Raw genomic sequence first — 5881 nt, 5'->3', positions numbered from 1 at the left:
CATCATTGCCGCTATTAAAGTTCCAACCCTCGTATAAACGCTCTTTTGAGACGCCATGTATCATTTGAAGTGCCTTCTTTTGGTTATTTCGTGCACTCTTTTCCTTTTTAATAAAACCCCGTATTATTTCAAGGGTGTGTCAAGAGAAAGTGAATGATAAGCAGTTCAGACAAGAAGAGAATAGAAGCTTTTGAAATGCGGTGCTACAGAAAGATGCTGAAGATCACAGGGTACATTGCACAACTGATGAGGAGCTGCTGAATCGAACTGGTGAAAATAGAAATTAATGGAAAAACTTGACCAAACGATGGGATCGGTTGTTAGGACACAACCTCAGGCATCGGGAATGTTAATTTACTAACAGAGGGAAATGTAGAATAGGAAGGGGAGGGGGTAAGAATTGTAGACGGAGGCCGAAAGATGAATGCAGTAAGAAGATTCGGAGGGATGTAGAGTGCAGCAGTTATTCGGAGATGAGGAGGCTCGCTCAGGATATAGGTGCATGGAGAGTTGCATCCAAACAATCTTTGTACTCAAGATCACAAGGACAGGAGCGCATGGTAATGAAGGAGCCTACCAAATGTGATTTGGCGACAGCGGCAGAGAGGTTGCGTTCCAAAAATGAACAGCATAGAGAAAGAAGTGATAACCCTTTCTGCAGGACGTGCCCATCATTTTGCAGGACAATGCGCAAGCACGTACAGTGCAAGCTGTTACTGATTTGTTTGACTGATGGGGCTGCTAAGTACTATACAACCTACTGCACTGCCCTGACTTAAGCCCTCGTGAGTTCAACTCGATTTCTAAACTGAAGGAAACACTTCATGCCATTAACTTCAGAACTGCTACAAATTCGTCGGGCTATAGACCGCGCTGCTCGAACTGTCAACTGGCACTGCTAAGAGTAGCGTACGACTTCCACATTGCTGGCAACGAGTTATACACAATACTGGTGACTTCTTTGAAGGTCAGTAAAACTTTGAAATGCGTATCTATTTTGCAGTGAGCACATGGTATGTCGTGGGGCGATCACTCTGTTTTTAAAATAATTGAAAAGCCACGATGGTTTCAATCGTTTATTACACGACCGGTTTGAGCACTCTGAAGGTGCCATCTTCAGATCTGTGGAGGTATAACATAACAGGTTTGAGGGAAGGCTTACATGAGTTAACTATATACATTACAGTTATTACAGAACCACATACCTGAACGTGGATTAACATTTATATGGCTTTATAAATGTTAACCCACGTTTCAGGTAGTGGTTTTATATGGTTTTATACATGTTAATCCACGTTTCAGGTATGCGGTTCTGTAATAATTGTAATGTATATAGTTAACTCATGTAAGCCTCTTATGTTATACCTTCACAGATCTGAAGATGGCACCTTCCGAGTGCTCAAACCGGTCATCTAATAAACGATTGAAGCGATCGTGGCTTTTCAGTTATTTTAAAAACGTATCTATTTTGTACGAGCTGTAAATAAATAGTTGCCGCTATTAAAGTTCCAACCCTCGTATAGCGTATTGCGCATACGTAGCAAAAGAAATGCACTACTGCAAGACTACTCGATTGGTGGCAAATTTCTGGGAACGATATCTACTGTAAAATATCTAGGGATAACTATTCACGACGACGTAAGTGCAGTGACCACGAAGGCAAATGATAAGAATAGCAGACGCCAGAATGAGATTCACAGGAAGAATCTTAAGGAAATGTAACTCATCAGCAAAGGAAGTGGCTTACAAGGCACTTGTTCGACGGATTCTTGAAGAGGCGCTGCACGTGACGGAGAGGTTTGCTATTGAAATTACGACAGAGCATTTTCCGGGAAGAGTCGGAAATGTGAAATGTGACTGTTTGTGGACAAGTATTTCGCAGGCCTATGCCATAAACGTATCAAAAACCAGTCTACCCATGTGGAAATGCTCGTTTAAAGAAGACAAAGATTCCAATATTACAACACTGTTTTAAAAATTACAGTCAATGATCTAATGGCGCCGACAGAAACGTAATGGAAATTTGTGGTAAGGTCTCATGGGACCAAACTGCTGAGGTCATCGTTCTCTAAGCTTACACACTACTTAATCTAACTTACGCTAAGGACGACACACACACCCATGACCGAGGGAGAACTCGAACCTAACCTCCAAGGGGGGGGGGGGGGGGGGGGGGAGCCGCACGGACCGTGACAAGACATCTCAGACCGCGTGGCCAAATGTAATGTATTAAAGTAGTTAGCAAAGTAGTTAACAGCAGTAAAAATACTTCACGTCATCAGAAGCCCCCCTCCCCTCCCCCCGCTCTCTGCCCCGCAACATGAACTAAAAGTAGGTTATTTTAGAATTTCAGATATTTCATACGATGACGCCGCTGTACGCGCTGAAGGAGTTTAATAAAAAATAAATAGAGCAAGTGGTCAACTACACGTTGAAACGTTATCTAGTAAGAGTAATTTGTATTTGCTGCGGTCGCAGGTTCGAATCCTGCCTCGGGCATGGATGTGTGTGATGTCCTTAGGTTAGTTAGGTTTAAGTAGTTCTAAGTTCTAAGGGACTGATGACCTGAGAAGTTAAGTGCCATAGTGCTCAGAGCCATTTGAACCATTTATATTTGCGGCAACTGAAACAATGAGTGGAAGAACAGAATAAGAAATAAACAAAACATCTCGCGAAATGACCACACGAGAAACTCTGAGAAATTAGAGCTAACACAGAGGCCTACCAACAATCATTCTTCCCACGCGCCATTCGCCATTGGAACAGGGAACAGGCGATCAGTTAGTGGTGCCAGAAGTCCCCTCTGCCACACACTGTTAGGTGGCTTGCGGAGTATGATTTAGGGGATTCTGGAGGGGCGATGGATGTTTACTTTGCTACAGAAAAGTGTACTGTGAAAATTAAAACTGCCATCGCGTATGAACATCGCGTATTCTGTAGGCAGAATATTAACTATAAACTGAAGGTTGACTGCAGACTTTTGTTGCGTACATAAGCAAAGAACTCACTCTGAGGCCAACGTCCGTGTTACCGACATACTGAACTCGGTTTTCCGAAATCCATTCACAAATGCACACGAAATAAATACTCTAGAATTCAAATCAAGAACAACTGCCAACATGAGTAACCTAGAAGTAGATATCCTCGGTATAGCGAAGCAGCTTAAAACACTGAGGAAGGCAAGGCTTCCGGTCCAGACTGTATACCATCAGGTTCCTTTCAGAGTATGCTGATACGATAGATCCACATTTAGAAATCACATACAACCGATCGCTTGTAGAACCATTCGCACCCACAGATTGGAAGTGCACAAGTCACACCAAGGCCCAAGAAGGGAAACAGCAATAATCCCCTGACTTGCGGACCCATATCACTAACGTCCATTTGCAGTAGGATTTTGGAACGTATACTGTGCTCGAACATTACGAATCACCTAGAAGAAAACGCTTTACTGACAAAGTCCACACGGATTCAGAAAATACCTTTTTTTGTAGAAGACAACTAGCTCTTCCAGAATGAGATTTTCACTCTGCAGCGAAGTGTGCGCTGATATGAAACTTCCTGGCAGATTAAAACTGTTTGCTGGGCCGAGACTCGAACTCGAGACCTTTGCCTTACGCGGGCAAGTGCTCTACCAACTGAGCTACCCAAGCATGACTCACAGTTTTAATCTGCCAGGAAGTTTCATATCAGCGCACACTCCACAGCAGAGTGAAAATCTCATTCTGGAAACATCCCCCAGGCTGTGCCTAAGCCATGTCTCCGCAATATCCTTTCTTTCAGGAGTGCTAGTTCTGCAAGGTTCGCAGGAGAGCTTCTGTAAAGTTTGGAAGGTAGGAGACGAGATACTGGTCCTTGTTCCTAGTGACTGACGGAAAGTCATCGAGTACAACAGAAGTAATAACTGGCGTTCTCCAACGAACTTCTAAAATGTGTGTGAAATCTTATGGGACTTAACTGCTAAGGTCATCAGTCACTAAGCTTACACACTACTTAACCTAAATTATCCTAAGGACAAACACACACACCCATGCCCGAGGGAGGACTCGAACCTCCGCCGGGACCAGCCGCACAGTCCATGACTGCAGCGCCTCCAACGAAGTGTCATAGGCCCTCTGTCGTTCTTGATCAGCATGAACGATTTAGGAGACAATCTGAGCAGTCATCTTTGATTGTTTGAAGATAATTCTGTCATTTACCGTCATATAAAGTCATCATACCGTCAAAACAAATTGCAAAATGATTTAGACAAGAGATCTCTATGGTACAAAAAATGGCAGTTGACTCCGTATCGTGAAAAGTGTGAAGTCATTCACATGAGCACTAAAAACAATTCTCTAAATTACAGTTACACGATAAATCACACAAATCTAAAGACTTTAAACTCAATTAAATACTTAGGTATTACATTTATGAGTAACTTAAATTGGAACGATCACTCAGATAACGTTGTGGGGTAAGCAAACCAAAGACTGCGAGTTATTGGCAAAACACTTAGAAAATGCAACACGTCTGCTAAAGAGACTACTTATACTACGCTTGGCCGCTCTCCTTTGGCGTATTGCTGTGCGGCGTGTGATCCGCATTGGCGAGGACCGACGGAGGACATCGAAAAAGTTCAAAGAAGGGCAGCTCGTTTTATACTGCCGTGGAACAGGGAAGAGAGCGCCACGGATATGAAACGTGAATTGGGATGGCAATAATTAAAACAAAGGCATTTTTCGTTGTGACCGGATATTCTCATGAGGTTTCAATCACCAGCTTTCTCCTCAGAGTGTGAAAATATTTTGTAGACGACCACCTACATAGCAGCCCCCGGTAGCTGAGTGGTAACAACAAACAACAAGAACAACAAAACAACACCGTGATGTGGCTGTTAGGACAGTTTGTGACATACACTCCTGGAAATTGAAATAAGAACACCGTGAATTCATTGTCCCAGGAAGGGGAAACTTTATTGACACATTCCTGGGGTCAGATACATCACATGATCACACTGACAGAACCACAGGCACATAGACACAGGCAACAGAGCATGCACAATGTCGGCACTAGTACAGTGTATATCCACCTTTCGCAGCAATGCAGGCTGCTATTCTCCCATGGAGACGATCGTAGAGATGCTGGATGTAGTCCTGTGGAACGGCTTGCCATGCCATTTCCACCTGGCGCCTCAGTTGGACCAGCGTTCGTGCTGGACGTGCAGACCGCGTGAGACGACGCTTCATCCAGTTCCAAACATGCCCAATGGGGGACAGATCCGGAGATCTTGCTGGCCAGGGTAGTTGACTTACACCTTCTAGAGCACGTTGGGTGGCACGGGATACATGCGGACGTGCATTGTCCTGTTGGAACAGCAAGTTCCCTTGCTGGTCTAGGAATGGTAGAACGATGGGTTCGATGACGGTTTGGATGTACCGTGCACTATTCAGTGTCCCCTCGACGATCACCAGTGGTGTACGGCCAGTGTAGGAGATCGCTCCCCACACCATGATGCCGGGTGTTGGCCCTGTGTGCCTCGGTCATATGCAGTCCTGATTGTGGCGCTCACCTGCACGGCGCCAAACACGCATACGACCATCATTGGCACCAAGGCAGAAGCGACTCTCATCGCTGAAGACGACACGTCTCCATTCGTCCCTTCATTCACGCCTGTCGCGACACCACTGGAGGCGGGCTGCACGATGTTGGGGCGTGAGCGGAAGACGGCCTAACGGTGTGCGGGACCGTAGCCCAGCTTCATGGAGACGATTGCGAATGGTCCTCGCCGATACCCCAGGAGCAACAGTGTCCCTAATTTGCTGGGAAGTGGCGGTGCGGTCCCCTACGGCACTGCGTAGGATCCTACGGTGCATCCGTGCGTCGCTGCGGTCCGGTCCCA

The 5881-nt window shown here is 45.3% G+C and overlaps 1 non-coding gene across 1 annotated transcript; it reads right to left on the bottom strand.

Moving 5' to 3' along the window:
• Positions 1-3579: 3579 nt before the first annotated feature.
• Trnat-cgu lies at positions 3580-3654 on the bottom strand. The gene has a single exon. It is a non-coding gene; the product is annotated as a tRNA-Thr (tRNA).
• Between the last annotated feature and the right edge of the window lie 2227 nt (positions 3655-5881).

The sequence above is a fragment of the Schistocerca piceifrons genome, chromosome 9 (genome assembly GCF_021461385.2).
Source record: "Schistocerca piceifrons isolate TAMUIC-IGC-003096 chromosome 9, iqSchPice1.1, whole genome shotgun sequence".
Taxonomy (NCBI): domain Eukaryota; kingdom Metazoa; phylum Arthropoda; class Insecta; order Orthoptera; family Acrididae; genus Schistocerca; species Schistocerca piceifrons.
The sequence above is the reverse complement of the archived record's forward strand: the minus strand, read 5'-3'. Positions and strand labels throughout refer to the sequence as shown.